This window comes from Callorhinus ursinus, unplaced genomic scaffold (genome assembly GCF_003265705.2).
Source record: "Callorhinus ursinus isolate GAN/ISIS: 27379988/994484 unplaced genomic scaffold, GSC_fseal_2.0 scaffold23, whole genome shotgun sequence".
In the NCBI taxonomy this organism is placed as follows: Eukaryota; Metazoa; Chordata; class Mammalia; order Carnivora; family Otariidae; genus Callorhinus; species Callorhinus ursinus.
Window position 1 is genome coordinate 17,683,603 of NW_027397085.1, and position 18,094 is coordinate 17,701,696.

At 39.7% G+C, this 18,094-nt stretch overlaps 1 long non-coding RNA gene across 1 annotated transcript in view; it reads left to right on the forward strand.

The window, feature by feature from the left end:
• LOC141374929 (uncharacterized) overlaps positions 1–17,633 on the forward strand; it is a 42,839-nt gene extending 25,206 nt beyond the window's left edge. The window contains exon 3 of the long non-coding RNA XR_012382140.1: positions 16,295–17,633. This is a non-coding gene — a long non-coding RNA (uncharacterized lncRNA). The remainder of the gene's footprint in view (positions 1–16,294) is intronic.
• Positions 17,634–18,094: the final 461 nt, after the last annotated feature.

Consider the following 18,094-nt stretch of genomic DNA (forward strand, 5'->3'; position numbering starts at 1 on the left):
AAAGATGATAAATATTAAAGCAAAATAAATGTCTGATAAAGTATCTTAGAAGGTGCTACATAATACGTAAAAATAAAAAGAACAGGGAAATCCAGAGTTCCAGGTAGGATATGGGTTCCAATTAAAATTAGGTAGACGGGGGAGGCCTCATTGAAGTGACATTTGTGCAAAGTCTAGATTGAGGTGAGGAAATCAGCTATGTGAATACCTGGAGACAGAGAATTCCAGGCCCAGGGAATAGGCAGTGACCTCAGGTTCTAATTCAAATTTTTCTGCCTTCAAAACCCATCTTCTTCTTGTTGATCCTGGCTATGGTCTTCCAAAAACCACCTGACTTTCATCCTTCTAGAGACTGTTCCTTTCTCTTATAACCATCAACCAGATGTAAATTGATGAGATAACTATCTGGCTGCAAACTATACTCCTACTTACAGATGTAAATACAAATTTTCTTTGCTCTCTCTGAATATTTATAAATACAATGAGACATATCGGAAAACAGAGCCTGAGCGGTATCACCCACAATTACATTGCATTTGTGGTATGGCTTGTTGGATTTTTATCCCTAGAACCCCGATTAAATGGTAAGTGGTAAGCAAAACCAAACAACTCAACTGAGAGTCATTTTCACTTTGCCAATTAGAAGGCACTGCAGAGACCAGTTCAACTAATTTGCTTTCAGGCCAACCCTCTTGTGAGCATCCCAATCCAGGCTGAACATTTGAAGTGACATATTTCATAATCACTCTCAGTGAATCAATGTTTATTTTTTATGTAGAAACTGATTCTGGTGACTTTTACCTGAAACCAGCAATATCGCACCTTGCTTGCTAAAAACTGTTCAAAAGATACACACTATTCAGGACAATTAGAAATACCCTGCTTGACCAACCTTACCTGAGGGGTATTTTCACACTGAACTGAACAGCTCCACATCCCCATAGAAAGCCCGCTTTCTGAATATCTTTGACCATTTAGCTATCTCTCTTCCTTTTTTTTTTTTCCCTCTCAGTGACTAGAACGCAGTATCTCTTAAAGAACATCAAAATTAGAAATCAGGCGGTGAAATTCAGAAATGAGTAAGATTGAAGATGGCAGCAGTCCCTTGCAATGAGAATAAAGCTGACAAGCATCTAGTAATGATATGTAACTTACATAATAAGCACAATGGATTTTTAAATGAGATTCTTTTTATGGGCAATGTGAAATTTTTGGAGTCCCTTAAAAGGTAGGTAGTGCATATTTTGAAATAGCATTATGTAATCTATGGAACAAAACTAAAACATCTTGCATTTCCAAGGCATTTTTCCCAAGGATGTCCAGATGTGCTGAAGATATGAATTCATTGATTTTCCTACTCTCCTTTTAGTAGCTAAGAATCAGGTATCATTTTCCTGATTTCAGAGACAAGAACCCCGTGTCAAACTCCAGCTGTTCAACCATTACATATGTTGCTTTCCTTAGGTTTAAGGAGCCATTTGTCTCCTTTACCTTCCAGCAGGGTAATTTATTTTGTCTTTTTGAAAGTGTGCGTGCATACACACACAAATGCACACGCCCAGACATGTTCATTTTTTTTTCCTTACTGCAAAACAAGGATTTGCTGTGGAGGTCACTCTTGTGCTGAAACTTAAAATAGTCTTGTAAAAATGAATGGAGGCCATTTTCACCCTTAGCTTTGCAAAAAATAAAAATTGATATTATCTAGTGTTGACAATGGTATAGGGAAATGGGTACTCTGATAAACTGTTGATGCGGAAATGAAAACAAAACTTTTGGAAGGTTAACTGGAAGTTTCTATTAAGTAAATAAACTAGTATACTTTCGCTTTGGGAAATCTCTTTACAGAAATTAAAGTACTAGGATTCATGTGCAAACACATTTATTTGAGCATGCTTTATAATGGCCCAAAGCAAGCAAATGAACCAAGAGAAACATGGGGAAAATGTAGTTTCTCATCAATAAATGAATGACTGAAAATTTTCTAATTCATTCATTCCATGGAAAATCATATAACCATTAAAAAAAGAAATTACTTCTGCAAGCATTTACCTGGAAAGATGATTATACAAACTAAAAGAAAAGATCAAATTGAGGGTAAAATGTATAAGATGATCCATTTTTTAGGTAGGAAAAAACAACACTCAAATATGAGAAAAAATATATTTGTCTACACAGTTAAATGCATGGAGAAAAATACGGAGGGATAAACCCTAAATCAGTGAGAAGCTCTGTGTATCCCTGTGTTGGTGAACTAAGGACAGGAGGAGTGAAAAGGACGTACCAGGGAGATTTGGGATCTTAGTTTGTTCAACTTCTGTGTTTCATCATGTATTACTTAGGAAATTTGAAATAAATACGTGCCCCCAAAAAATGTTAAGGAAGAAGGCATGACACAGAATGGTGAAATAGAATGAAAGGGATTTGGGAATCAGCCGTATTGAATTTTGCTACCTGTTCCCTGTGTAATGTCAGACACATCACTAACTCCTTTGATGATGTGTTTCTTCGTATAAAATGGAGATAATACTTACTTCTCTGTAAAGCACAAGGCACACTGCTGGCAAACAGTAGGAAAGGACTGACGCTGCTCCCAGGGTCACAGTGTGTATCAGAAAGCAGAGGCAGGGAGGGGGTAGAAATCCTTTGTGTAAGACAACAGAAATTGCTTAGTTGGGCAAATTTCCCTGTTAACCAGCTGCTGGGTAAATTACTGCTGGAAGGAATATATTCTCACCATGGTATGTTCTGCCTTCGTGTCTTATAGATTTAGTCTCAAAATTTATCAGCCTCAAGATAAAACCCAGGGCAATGTAAAACCAAAGGTTTGGAGAAGAAAAGGCATGGTGGCCTCACTGCAGAACTGGGAGGAACCAGTCTAGTATAGTTAGCAAGGTCAGGTCAAGATTAGTAGAAGGTAACATGACAAGGATTGCCTGCAACCACGGGAAGCTAGAAGAGACAAGAAAAGCCTTCAGAGAGAACAGGGCTCTTGCCAACACTTGATTTTGGACACCTAGCCTCCAGAATGTGAAAGAATATATTTCTGTTGTTCTTTTTTTTTAAATTTATTTTATTATGTTATGTTAGTCACCATACATTACATCATTAGTTTTTGATGTAGTGATCCACGATTCATTGTTTTCATATAACACCCAGTGCTCCATGCAGTACGTGCCCTCCTTAATGCCCATCACCGGGCTAACCCACCCCCCACCCCCCTCCCCTCTAGAACCCTCAGTTTGATTCCCGGAGTGCATAGTCTCTCATGGTTCGTCTCTCCCTCCGATTTCCCCCCCTTCATTTTTCCCTTCCTTCTCCTAATGTCCTTCATGCTATTCCTTCTGTTCAACAAATAAGTGAAACCATGTGATAATTGACTTTCTCTGCTTGACTTATTTCACTTAGCATAATCTCCTCCAGTCCCATCCATGTTAATGCAAAAGTTGGGTATTCATCCTTTCTGATGGCTGAGTAGTATTCCATTGTATATATGGACCACGTCTTCTTTATCCATTCATCTGTTGAAGGGCATCTCGGCTCTTGCCACACTTTGGCTATTGCGGACATTGCTGCTATGAACACTGGGGTGCATATGGCCCTTCTTTTCACTACATCTGTGTCTTTGGGGTAAATACCCAGGAGTGCAATTGCTGGGTCATAGAGTAGTTTTCTTTCTGTTGTTCTAAGTCACCCTGTTTGTGGTACTTTGTTAAGGAAGCCCTAGGAAACTAACAGATTTTGGTGGGACTCCAGGGGTCCCAAAATCCTACATATAATGTCCTAGTCCATTTGGGCCTTATAGTATTATAACAGAATATTATAGTCCAGTTGGTTTATAAACAACAGAAATTTATTTCTTATAGTTTTAGAAGCTGGGAAGTCCAAGATCAAGGTGCCAGTATATTCAATATCTGATGAGACCTCACTTCTGGGTTTACAGAGGCCTGTCTTCCTGCAGTGTCGTCACAAGACAGAAAGGGCAAGGAAGCTCCCTGGGATTTCTTTTAAAAGAGCATGAAACCCATTTATGAGGGTCCATCCTCATCACCTAATCTCCTCCCAAAGGTGCCACCTCCAAATATCATCACACTGGGAATTAGGATTTAACATATGAATTCTGAAGGGATGAAAACATTCAAATAACACATGCCCTCTCCTTTTAGGGTAAAACTATAGGATTTATGATTGTAGAGACTGGTTATGGCTTAAGAAAAAGATCAAGATTTCTCTCTCTTATAGACAGCATGATCATCATTATTCTAAAAGCCCCTGCACAGAGGAGGTAGGAGAAAGACACTCTCATGTATTTAAATCCCCATCTTGTTGGTGCTAAACTGTGGATTGCTGGCAGGGAATCATTTTCAGTGCACTAACTTATACATTTATATTTTTAAATATTGGAGATAACAAGATAAACTTTCAGTAAGGATCTGGTAATTCACCCTAATTGAATCTGGTGTCTTATCCAATTACGTTAACCTTCTTCTCGGTGAGCCATGGAGGTTCCTTGTCTGATGTGGTTCTATGATGGAATGTATCTGGCTCACTTTAAGGCCTCTTTACTATTCACAGATAGCTTTTACTTTTTAGTTCAGCACACACCCAAAGTCCTTTTTGTAATAGTCTTTATGGAGCCTATGCTTCCCTTCAACATATTCTGTAAAATACTGCATCCTTCCGTACTTGCTTGAGAATGACATTTTTATCCTTCCTTGGATGTCACAGTAGCATAAGTATCATGTTTTCTTGTCCTGCTGTGTTCTTATCCACTAGTTGCACTTAGCGTCTACTCCTTGGCACACAGAATGTGCTAGGTAGCATGAGGACATTTCCTGTGCAATCCCATTAAATATCCTTTAGCATCCTCAGCTCAATTCGCACCTACTACACTTATAGCAAAAGACAATCTGGCTTTAATTAACTCATCTTGCCATTCTCCATTGTAACAAAGAAAGAGAATAACTATTTATTCTCATCCAATTGTCAGATATTTTGACTGGCCTTTATCTAGACGGAGGCTATTTCTGCATAATTTTGCCATTGGGTTAATGCTTTGAATTCTCTTAATTTACTATAAAATAATTTTCTAGTTAAGATGCAAACTCTTATTTATTCCAACAGAAATACCTGCAGAAACAAGCCTATCATGTGATCGACTGATAGCAGAGTGAAACATAACAAAAATCCTATCAACAGTGTTATCAGTCACACTACATTGTAGGGGAAAATGTCTTGGTATTCACATCCTAAATCTGGAAAAATTTTCCAATGGCAAATTTCCATTTTCCCATTTACTGTAGAATTCTGTTAGCATTCCCTTTTGCCAAGTAAAATGGAACTATTATTACAAAGTATGTGTAATAGAAAAGAGTTGGTGTTTAGTTGGGGGCAGGGAACAACACTTAAATGCCTCTAAAAAGCAGAGCTACCTAATGAAATAGATTTGACATCTGTTTTTAGAATTTATAATATAATCATAATACCTAAATGTTCAAAGCAGTGTTGAATAAGACAGTGGTCAAGGATAAGAATTAACTAAGAAGGACTTCCTTAAACAGAACTGAATCCAAATTTGAAGGAAGTGATAAAGTAGACTGGCAGGGAAGAGATGAGAAGTCTAGGAAATAACAGACCAGGATTTTCAGCTTAACTCTAAGACATTCATTCATAACCTCACTCCTGGGTCACTCACATAACATATCTGCACCCAGATTCCTTGCTGAAAAAATAGATACACTGGAGTTCAAGACTTCTGTAATTTGAAACTTAATATTCTATGGAGATGAATAAAAAACCAAAAGTAGCAAAAAATGATTTTGCTGGAGTTGAAGTTACTATCAGTTCTAAACTCTTTTCTTAAAGATAGAGGGAAAGATATACATTTTTATTGGTGGTGTATAAATACTGTATTTTAAAAGTATTATAGACATTTTACTGTGTCACCTTAGCTAAGCTGTAACCACCCTGCCCATCATTTCTTCCCCTGTACAGTTCCGATCATTTTTACCTAAAAATGATAGAAGCTTTATTTTCCTTCCAATTCTATTTTTTTTTAAAGACTACAAAATAGAGGGTCATAGAGGATCATCATTCTAGCTTTGGCTGCCTTCCCTTACTCTTAATCCCAATGACCTCCCTCACGGAACAGTCGATGGAAACAGCTCCTGTGCAGAAAATGAACTTGTGACGAAAGATATGGGTTCCCAGAGACAGTCTCTGCCACATTTTCCTGTAGGGTGTTAAGTATGTCATTTAAATTCTTTGACCTTCAGTTTCTTCATCCATGAATGGATGGTAATAATCCATACTCCACAGGATTGGTGTGGGAGTTAACGGGATACCATATGTAACACAAGAAACAGATGTTAAACTCAAAGTAGATGTTTTCTCTGTGACAACGGGATCTCTGTCCTAGAGGTCACATGCATGCGTATTCTGCTAGGCACAAATGCAGGGGAAGATAACATGAGTTTTGGAGTAAGCAGTGCCAAGTCACTGATATATTTCCAGCCTCTAAATAGAAATGCCAAGAGATACCTTTGGCAGAGATTTATGAGAAGTTATTTGCAAATTCTGTTGTGGAATAAGAGTTTGTTGCTACGATTTTATGGTGAAGTCTCCCACTTCTGCTCTCCCTAGACACAAAAATCTGAGACAATGTTGTGCTCTGGGGCCCCATACATGCAAGTGTACCCTAACCAATTCACTGCATCAAAACCTTGGCATTTGAACTCTCCAATTCTCTTTTTATCTTCCCCTGGCCTCAAAGGGGAACTAGATCACTGGAATGCACTGATCCTTCTCTAGAAGTACAACGTGATCACATCTGGGGATTGCCCATGTTAGAGTTCTTAGGTCCCTAAGCTCTGGTTTCCCTGAAGTTCTCATGAAAATCCCTTGAAACCCCAGGGTTTCCCATCTCGTGACTCCTCTAGGAGTCTTGTTCATTACCTTCTGCACTGCCTGACTCTCCCTACTTTCCATCCCCACCCACTCTGTGTTCTTGTCACCAGGTGCTAATAGATCTGTCCACCAAGCACAATAATGATTGCTAATGAAGGAGCACAAGGGAGGGGTTCATGTTCATCAGCCATGTGCTAGGAACTACATCAGGTATCCACTTATGTCCTTTAATTTAATGAGTTTAAATATTCTTAGACTTTCTAGAAATATGGTTTTACATCTAAGAGTGGTTGTAAAATATACTTTTGAACTATGTGGGGTTGATTGTGGTGGAGAGAACCTATATGCCTCTTCACATCTCATCCTAGTATGGGAAGATGCTGACTCCACCCAGCGGTGGGTTAGTGCTGACTAAAATATTGTGCCCTCAAAATGTGGGTGGAATCTGTCTTTTTTTTTTTTCCGAGATTTTATTTATTTGAAAGAGAGTGAGCAAGGGAGAGGGAGAGAGAAAGAGAGAGGGTGTGCACAAGCAGGGGGAGAGTGAGAAGCTGGGAGCCCCATGTGGGTCTTGATCTCAGGACCCCAGGATCATGACCTGAGCCAAAGGCAGACGCTTAACCTACTGAGCTACACAGGTGCCCCCAAATCTCAAAGTCTTTAAACCTCCCTGCCACTGAATTTCCCCATAGCTCATCATGGCTGTCCCCTGACATTAATGGTGAAAGGGAAGGGAAGATGCCTGGTGGAGGCAGATAAGGGGAAGACAATGTTAAATATGGCTTTAATATTGCATTGTAATGCCTGCTCATAATCGGTCCATGTTCTCCCTCAGAAAGAAGCCCCCCATATCTGCTTTCTACCTGCTGAATTGGTCCATCTAATCCTGCTACTTTTTGGCTTCCTGTGTAAACCCCACTCCCTGTCACAGCTTCGCCACTGCACCAGTCCATCGGAGCATAATAATGACCACTTAGTGGAGAAGGGCTTGGGAGACAACAACCACAAGAAAAGAATCACTGCCAGGTGACACAGCATGTTCCAGGGGCTTCCACACATTCTGCACAGATCACCTCATTTATTTTCACTGCATCCCTAGTGACAGGAGGGGAACTACAATGATACAATTCTACATTTTTTTTTCAATTAAATTTTTTTTTTCTTTTCAAATTTTTATTTAAATTCCAGTTAGTTAACATACAGTGCAATACTGGTTTCAGGAGTAGAATTTAGTGATTCATCACTTACATAGAACACCCGGGGCTCATCACAACAAGTGCCCTCCTTAATCCCCATTCCCCCATCTAGCCCATCCTCCACCCAGTTCCCTTCATCAACCCTCAGTTTGTTCTCTATCCTTGAGAGTCTCTTATGGTTTGTTTTCCTCTCTTTTTTTTCCCCTTCCCATACGTTCATCTTTTTTTTTTTTTAAGATTTATTTATTTGACAGAGAGAGACACAGTGAGAGAGGGAACACAAGCAGGGGGAGTGGGAGAGGGAGAAGCAGGCTTTCCACTGAGCAGGGAGCCTGATGCGGGGCTCGATCCCAGGACTCTGGGATCATGACCTGAGCCGAAGGCAGACGTTTAACGACTGAGCCACCCAGGCACCCATGTTCATCTGTTTTCTGAGCGAAATCATATGGTATGTGCCTTTCTCTAACTGACTTATTTCACTTAGCATAATACCCTCTAGTTCCATCCACATCATTGCAAATGGCAAGATTTCATTATTTTCCATGGCCGAGTAATGTTCCATTATATACATATAAATACCCTACATCTTCTTTATCCATTCATCAGTCAATGGACACTTGGACTCTTTCCATAGTTTGGCTATTGCTGATAATGCTATTATAAACATCGGGGTGCATGTACCCCTTCAAATCTGTATTTTTGTATCCTTTGGATAAATAACTAGTAGTACAATTGCTGGATCATAGGGAAGTTCTAATTTTAACTTTTTGATGAACCTCCATACTGTTTTCCATAGTGACTGCACCAGTTTGCATTCCCACCCACAATGCAAGAGGGTTCCCCTTTGGATGCAGTCACAATGCAGAGACTGTGACTTGTCCAAACTCTATCAACTTCAGGAATAGAATCCACAGGTTCTGCTTACTGTTGGTGTGTATTAAGGTATTTTCTGATGACTATTAATGAAGACAACAAGTACTAATATTTAAGGAGGAGAAAAACTGAGCTTACCCTGCTTCCACCCTGCCCTATGAACAGCCTTTAATCACTTACTAACACAACAAAGCCCAACTTGACCCTGATGGTAAAGAACATGATTATGCCAGGCTGGAAAGGATCAGTGGCTATAATTACATTGAAATAACTCAATTGGGCAAAGAAGGGAAAAGCCTGTAACATTTCACAAACAAACTGCAAATGTATTTAATGATACATTAAATACATTTTAATGTATCATTAAATACATGAGCTGAGAAGAGATCGATGATTTTCAAAGAAGAACACTGAACAGGAGCTGATCGATATATTGATGTCATAGAGACATAAAATATTCAAGATATTTCTAGAATGCTGTTGTTTGATCCAAATCATTAGTCACATGGAACTCTTAGGCTCCCCCAGATTCTGATTTCAGGCATCCCTACTGCTCCAAGGGTTAGATTTAGAGTGTGGTTAAAAGTATGGAAACATTCCAAATAATTGGAGCTTATCCCTTTAATACCCAAATAGTTGTTTACCGTTTGGGGGTAAAAATTCTCCAAAATGTGCAATAGAAAGAGGACACAAAGCAGAATCTCACATTTTCTGGATGAAATTCTGCCACTGTTATGAACACTCATGACCCCAGCACTGGCAGACACTGATGCTTTGAGGGGCTACTGAGGTGCGTAGGCCACCTTCCCTTCTCTGAAATATTCCAGAACGGAGTGTTTTTAAGGTGTGCTTTTTAAATTGCTCCTGCTCCCTCCTGTGCCGCCATGCCATACACAACCAGCTAGCTAACGTCATTACCTACATCTGATAATCCTCATCCCTCCCTCCCCTTCCACCACTGCTACCTGCCACTACTTCTTGAGCTTCAGAGCATAAATAATGGGTAATGGGTGAAGATGAGCTCTGAGTATCAGATTGCTTGATACGATTAAGCACATTCCTGTTTCATTCCAAGGATGCCATTATTAAGTCAGATGTGAAACTCCCTTTTGATACATACCACTGTCCTCTGATTAGATGTACAAATCTCTTGGTGCCTCCATTTCCCCATTTGGAAAATGAGGAGAAATAGATCTTCTATGAGGATTGAGTAGAGAAACACATGTAAAGCATCAGATACTGAGCCTGGCCCACTGGATGCCTTACTAAATAAATTGTTTTCATTGACAAGGTCATCGCCTAGATTCTTCTGAATTCAAGAAGCTGTAGAAATGATAGCAGAAGAACATGCTTCTTTTCCCTCTGGTCCAGTACTCCATCAACCACCACAGGATGTCGTTAGATGAGACATAACTAAAACACTAGTGTAATGAAAGGAACACTAGATGCAGTCAGAAATCTGGGTCCAAATGTTGACCTAGATGTAGTTTTACTATGTGCCAGGCACTGGTCTAAGTATCTAACATACACTAACTAATTCAAGTTGTCACAACAACCAGGAAGGCAGGTGCTATTATTACCCCCACTTGACTCATGGAGAAACTGATGCAAAAAAGTTAAGTAACTTGTCCCAAATCACATATTTGACAAGCCGTGGGTCTGAACCCAGACAGACAACTGTAAGACTGTGCTTCACAGACTCTCACCCCTTTTAGCTTCAGTTTTCTCAAAGGTAAAATGAGAATAATAGCCCTACACTGGAACTGGCAAAGGCTATAGGAATGTCAAGTACAGTTGTCATTAAGCTGCTTGGCCAAAGTGCTTCACTCTCTGTAGAGCGAAAGAGGATGGTGGAAGTTATATCAACCAAAGACGTGATGGGAAGATTATTCCAGGTACCAGAGGCCAAGGACAACAACAAATTTGAGTAAACCTCAATATCATTGCTATAAAAAAAAAAAGTGGAAACAAGTTATCTTTTGAAAGAATTATTTGAATATTTAAAATCCTTTACTTTGTCAGTTAGGGGTAATACTTTTTCATAATGTGTAAAGAAGTTCTTCTCACATGAGTTCAAAAAGGACTAGAGAAGCACATGTTTAAGTGAGCATGTAAAAGTGTGTGCTGTCCTCTAAATGGTAAACCCACATATTAGGGCGAATTTATTTTGCCTCCCAGGTCAGTGTAATTGCCTATTGATTCTTAGGAAGGAAAAAAAAAAGTGGCATTCAGAACATTTGCTCCTTAATTTCTGAACAGAATTACAGCCTAAATGGAAAAATGACATTGTTTAACAGCACCTCTGAGAGAAAGGGTCAAGCCTTTTCCTAATTACTTGTGCATAATTGGTGCTCAGTAAACATTTTTTTGGATGAAAAGCTTAACCCTGTATAAATAGTTCCTGCTTTGTTAGACAGATTCATGTTGCATTCCTGATCAAGCATCCGATAGAGGACAGGGCGAAAATACAACACATGGAAGCATTTGCATCATTCAAAATTGCCAAAGTTTGTGTTCTAAGACTAATGGGCATCAGCACACTGCAGTTTCTGAAATTGTATAAGAAATCTTAATATACTGTGAAGTGAATACACAGAAGCCTACTGAGTGTGAAATTGCTTCTCACTCAACAATAAAGATTAACTTAAATCATGGTTTCCTTGCCTTCTTGGAATTTACGGAGGCACTGTACTTTATTTTGAACAGGCAAGTTTTCTTAATAAGAGAGGGAGAGAGAAAATGAAAAAGAGACTAGAAGAAAAAAGGGAGGAAGAAAGAAAAAGAAAAAGAAAAAGCAGTCATCTAGGGATGTCAGAAAGAAGGCTTTCCCCAGGCACAAGTGGCAAATGGCCTTGTACCGAGGAAAGACTGACAAAACCTCTGCTAACCTCAGAACCGTATAACACTTGGGAATCTTGGGTGTAACATCCCATGGAAACCATATCAAAGATGTCGGTTTTGAAAAAATTAAGTAATTGTTCATTCGATTCTCTACCTCCTTCCTATTATTTTCATTTGATTTGTGTCTATGGCTACAGAATTTCCAGGAAGGACTTTATTCATAATTTTAAGGATTATATGAAGGAAAAATGTTAACATGAACTAAACATACCCTGTACCCAAATCACTGAACAATGTAGTTACTGTAACTCCTACAAGTATAGTGTTTAAAATCAGAGTAAAGTCGCAGAACTGTATGTATTTCAGATCTCTAAATAGAAAGTTAGCTTCATTTTGGAATACAACCTCTGATGGAGCATTTTTAAAAAGATTTATCCATCTCATTCAAAATTTTCGGATATATCTATGACAGCTTCTTTTTTCCTTAGTGGAATATTTGTTAACTATGAGGCATTTATGGGCTCAAGAAACGTGTTGTTACAGCGCCAGTGGGTATTTATCACCGGATGAAGTTGGCAGTCTCACAATTACCTGGTGCATGGCAAGTTAAATGTGGTCTCTGAACCAGTCTGTATGGGACTCTTTGTTACTGGGCTGCAACAAGATAAGCAGAAGATTGACCAGAATGTAAGCCAACTATACCAGTAAGGTGGTACTTTTTTTTTTTTTTTTTAATAGTGTAACTTCCCCAATAAAGGAAGATGAGTGTTAATTTACATTCTGGGGCAAGTTCTTTTGTCCCCTTAGGGACCAGTAACTGTTTGTGGACTGACTAGTTTGAGTGCCAATGCTCTAGTAGATTTTTTAAGTACAAGACACTCTAGCGTGATGCTTGAACACTTGGGTTCTGGAGGCAGGCAAACCTGAATTTGAATGTTGGCCTCGCAACTGAGTAGTCAAAGGACCCCGCATGAACTGCTCAAGGTTTTCAATCCAATTTCCTTACCTGCAAAATTGGGATAGATCTGTCTCATACATATTAGGGTGAAGCTTAAACTAACTAATCAAATATGCTTAGCACAAACTCTGCCTATGTGAAGAGCTCAGCTTAAAATATGCAATCCTAGAGGTGTTACTTCCACATGATTAAGGAAATTAAAACTTTCTCCTCCATACATCTGTGACTGACAACCAAAACCACCTGAAATATTCAGACCAGTAGGGATAAAAATTTTCTGAAGTAATAAGGCACAATAGTGGTTAAATGCCTGAAAGTCTACAGATGGCCTGGAAATATTCCTTTCTCCTGAAAGAAGGAAATGCATGCCTATTTCAGAGACAGCGGGCATGGGAAATAAACAGGATGGAGGAAAGGGCTTAATAGTTGATGTAAGAACATCTGGGGATAAACCCTGATCCTAATTTATAGAGGTTGCTTTAACTTGAGGTAAACAAGGCCTTAAATGAGAAAATAAAACATTTATACAAATATACATATGCATCTATACACTGCATAGTTCTTGATGCAGAGAAGGTTCTCAAATTATTTTGTTTCTTTAGCCATTACTAAATGCACAATAGAATTGACTTGGTTTTATGCAGAAATATATTTCTTATTCTGGAATCTGGTAATCCAAATATTTTAGTCAATATCTGCATTTATCTTCTTGTTCTCCACCACTGACTTACTAACCTTACCAGGTCATTAATAAAACAGGGAATCCCCCCAAAGTCCTGCCATATCTAAAATACCTTTACAGTTGCATCAATATTCTGTAAATCATTGACAAGTCCAATTAATACCAACTCACGACACTGCCATTTTTATAGCAATTAATTACTTGGTTGGCATGATTTCAAGCAAAAGTGGTAAAAATGAAATCTGAATAGGAGAGTTACATTAACTTGGGGTTTACTTATCTCTGTTTATCTATCAAGCTCATAAACCAGGTTCTGAGTAGACAGGGGGAGGAAGACCCTCATTAATCTCTTTTCACCAAACCCAGTTTTATGGAAAACTATGAAAGAGCAATGAATTATCAAGTTCTGCGTGGAACTACACACTAACACCTGTGCTGAGGAGGATGTATGGAAGAAGAAAAGATGCATGGAAATGAGTAAATCATGTCTATTAGTGTAGACACATCTCCTCAAAAAGTGTAGTAAGATCACTTGTGCAAGTTCTGGCTGCACCTTATGCCCATATGCTGTTCACGCTCTGAGACTGCATCATGTATGCGCTGATGTTGCTCAGCTAACCCAAACTTATTCAGTTCCTTCTCGTGTTTTTTCTCCACTGTAATTACCTCCTAACTACCTTGTCCTGCCTCCAAGATAATCTCTCTCCAATTTATCCTCCCTAAGGCTGCCAGAATGAATTTTCCAAACTGCCAATCTGATCATGTCACTTCCCATTAGAATCTTTCAATGGCTGCCCATTACCCTCAGGACAAAATCCAAGCTCCTTAGCCTTATCTGGTCCCTGCCTATTTCCCCCGGCCTCAGCTCATTATTACTTACTCCCTCACTTAGTCTAACTACAGTATTTTCAACTCCCCCTGTTCCAAACTCTCCTCGGTGCCTCAGCCATGTTCCTCGTCAGCCAAAATTATCCTCTCCTTTCTCTACCTATTATAGGGCAAATTCTTACTTCATAGTTACCACATAGCAGAGGGCTTCGCTGGTGGCCTCCTCAAGCTTTCCAAGGGTTTCAGCAGTCCCAGCTTTTACCTCTCAGTTAACTTGCAGATCCAGTAATGAAATGATCAGTGTTCATCTCTGAACCTCCCATTGAACTGTAAGATCCCCAAAGGCAGGTCGGGTCTTCCTCTGTGACTCTCTATTTTCCATGTCTATTACAGACTTGGCAGCTAGCAGGTTTTTAATTGATTATGAATTAACAAATACTCAAAGTGCAGAGCTGAAGTTGCCCAACGGCATATCTGAAAAGTACCCAAGCAAACCATAAAATATTCTCTCTGGAATTCCTAACAACCAAAGCCTAAAATAGCTGATATTTATTCATCTTCAGTTCCAAGTAGTTGTAATGGTGAGGGGGCAGGGTGGACAGACACAGCACTTAGCATCAGTCCTGGGCAGCTTATCTGCTAGGTTCTTACCCTGTAGCTTAAATCGTCTTCAGATCAACGTGGCTTCCTGACTGTATTGTTTTACACAAGGGAGTAGACATACATCAGGTGTGAGCGCAACCCATACCTAGTCCACGCTACCATAATAGCTTTTTACATTCCAGAAAAGATTGCATTCTTTTTCAAAGGTCGTAATAATAGAAATTACGTTCTAGTTTTCATGCACTTAAAGTGATCCATTTAGTTGCATTAGGTCTTTTGAGTGACTTACATGGGGACGTTTAAACTGTTGGCTTAATAGTGTCAATGTAGTGGTCTCCGCTCCACCTGGAGTCTAACAGCTGGCCTCTGTAGTTCACTGACGAGTGTAACTTGCTGCCCCCACTTAAGGCATCACCAGTTACACGGATAGAATTTATCCAAGCTGCCTTCTGACGATCTTCACAGCCACACGCACATCTAGACAAATCCAAAACAAAAATACACAGAAACTGCAACCTAGCTGGAGTTTGGACACCAAAGGGGAAGAGGGCAGGGGCCGGTCCTTTGTGCTGCAGGCAGCCACATGCTGGAACTCCCGAGGAGCACGGGGTTATGTGATGGCGGAAGTCAGCGGCTGAATATACACAAACGCTTGATCAACTGTGAGTCATTCGGTGGCATTTGAAAGTGTCCCTGAGAGGCTGGATCTGTAGTCTTTCCTAAGAATTTGTGGCCTTAATGATCAGATATTTGGACTGCAGGCGATTTAGGGACACGTGAGCATTTTCCAGATGAAGAATGAAGCAAATGGTGTGATTTGTTCCCTCTTAGCTCCTCAAATTACAGAGGACTCACATTTCCCTCCCAACTTGAGCAAGGCAAGGCTAATTTTACATTTCCTACTCTTGTGTCTCCAAGGATTAGGAGTGCAGAGCACGCATCGAAGATTGAGCTAATTATTTTCTAGACACCATGAGGAAAAATCAACCGAAGTTCTTGGTTTTATATCTGAGAATATTCTGTGGGTCTCTACTTCTCAAAATACATGGCTTCTCCTCCTGAGGCAAATCCTGTTTCCGGTTTACTTGTTTGTCCTCACCTCCCCTCTTGGTGCCTCTAGCTGCAAGGAAAACTTCTCTTCTTGGTATAAACTGAATAAGAGATATGACTCCCAAGGAAGTTTGGTAAGAGATTATAGATAAAGAAATGCAGTTACATTTCTCTAAAATGGAAACTTAGGCTTCCCTGGAAAATAGTTTCAGCATTTTGTAGGTGAGCTACTTGCTGATTGCTCATTATCATTTAGTTGAAAACAATAGCTGTCTTAGTAGAGCCAGAAGGAAATCTCTTCAGCTGTTTAATTTTCCTTTTCCTGCCTCACGTTTACTGACAATTTATATCTTTCAGATGATGAGTATTTGTGCGGTCAGAAGATATTTGTCCTTTAACAAGTTTAAGTGTTAAGGACTTTTCTGGTCAACTTCTGGAAGAGTCCTGTCTCCCACCCTACCCCACCCCCACCTGCCCATCCTCAAAGGGGAGAGAACGGTAAGGTCCCCTTACCCTGGCTCGCCAGACACTGGCTTCCTGAGGTAAAGCAGGGAGAAAATGATCCCTTTTCTCCAGTTACAAAAGGATGGGACCAGGCCCTCTAGGTTGTCAAGTATAAAACAAAGCAAAACTGTATTAGCTCCAGAGTCAACTTTTCTTTCTTTGGACCCAGCAAAGGAGAAGAAGAGAGCCACACAGCCACCCAATCAGTATGCAGCACGTTGGAATTCCAATGCTGAGGGGCCAAAGCACACCTAGGGTCATTACTAGGCACGGACGTAAGAAGAGCAGCAATCTGTTTATTAATTGTTTCTAACTGTGCTGTTGAAGAGGCGTTCCTGGACCACCTGCATCAGAACCACTTGAGAAAGGTTTTTAAAAACACCTGCTGCTGAATCAGAATCGCTGGGATGAGGCCAGGGAGCTGCATTTTTCATGACCACTCAAGAGTCTTCAAAACACGTGTGTTCCAAAACCCTATTTATACACCAATACCATTACATTTTCAGTTATGTAAAATAACTGCTGCTGTAATTTCTCTCTGAGGAAGACATTTTTTAGGATGGGGTGTGAAACAATGAGAGTACATTTACCTAATCCTCACAATATCAGTTTATAGTCTTTGAGGCATGTGGGAAATTTCATCTTGAAACTTTTTTTTTTTTTGATGGATTCTAAGTTTGTTTAGGGAGAAACTGACAGCACTGAATTGATCTAGAGCTAACCAATTCAGAAAACTTAAATATCAGATTTAATAGACTTGGTTATCAGCTACCAACTGAATCTTCAAGAAGGTCCCTATATATAAACAAAGCGAATCATTGGCTATTCAACTCCCTTGATTCAACAGGACTTGAAGAGGACCATTTGGATTAACTGATTATACAGACACTACCATAGACATTACTGTAGCAAGAGCGGAGAAAACCAAATAGAAAATGATGTATCAGCATTTCATTTAAATATGAGCTCTTTCTTTGATATTTACATTTATGTTTTGCTTTTTTTTTTTTCCTGATCTTAAGAATGGTGGGCAAGCAGGGCGCCTGGGTGGCTCAGTCGTTAAGCCTCTGCCTTCGGCTCAGGTCATGATCCCAGGGTTCTGGGATGGAGCCCCACATCGGGCTCCCTGCTCAGCAGGAAGTCTGCTTCTCCCTCTCCCACTCCCCCTACTTGTGTTCCTGCTCTCGCTATCTCTCTCTCTGTCAAATAAATAAATAAAATCTTAAAAAAAAAAAAAGAATGGTGGGCAAGCAGACAACTTCTGGTGAATATTGGAAACTAAATATCTTGTCCCCAATTCAGGCCAACTTATAAATTTTCATCCATAAGGTCACATATGGCTTAAGAACTACTGATTTTATCTTTTACAAATCAAGAAAATCAATTCATTTGGGGGACCCGAGTCTGCAAAAGTTTTATTGGCAATGTCACCACTGAACTTTGTGTAACAGCGAGGCACATTCTGGGGCAGGCAGATACCTAATCCCTTTGCTTAATATTCTTTAAAAATGAACTTCTTGTTCCACAAAAAGAACAAGAAGTTTTTTGATAGGTAAACATTATAAACTAAGGAAGACAATGGAATAAAACCACATGACATGCTCAGAACCAGCTGACAACAGAACTATAGTCTCCAGCAACCTACTACTTATT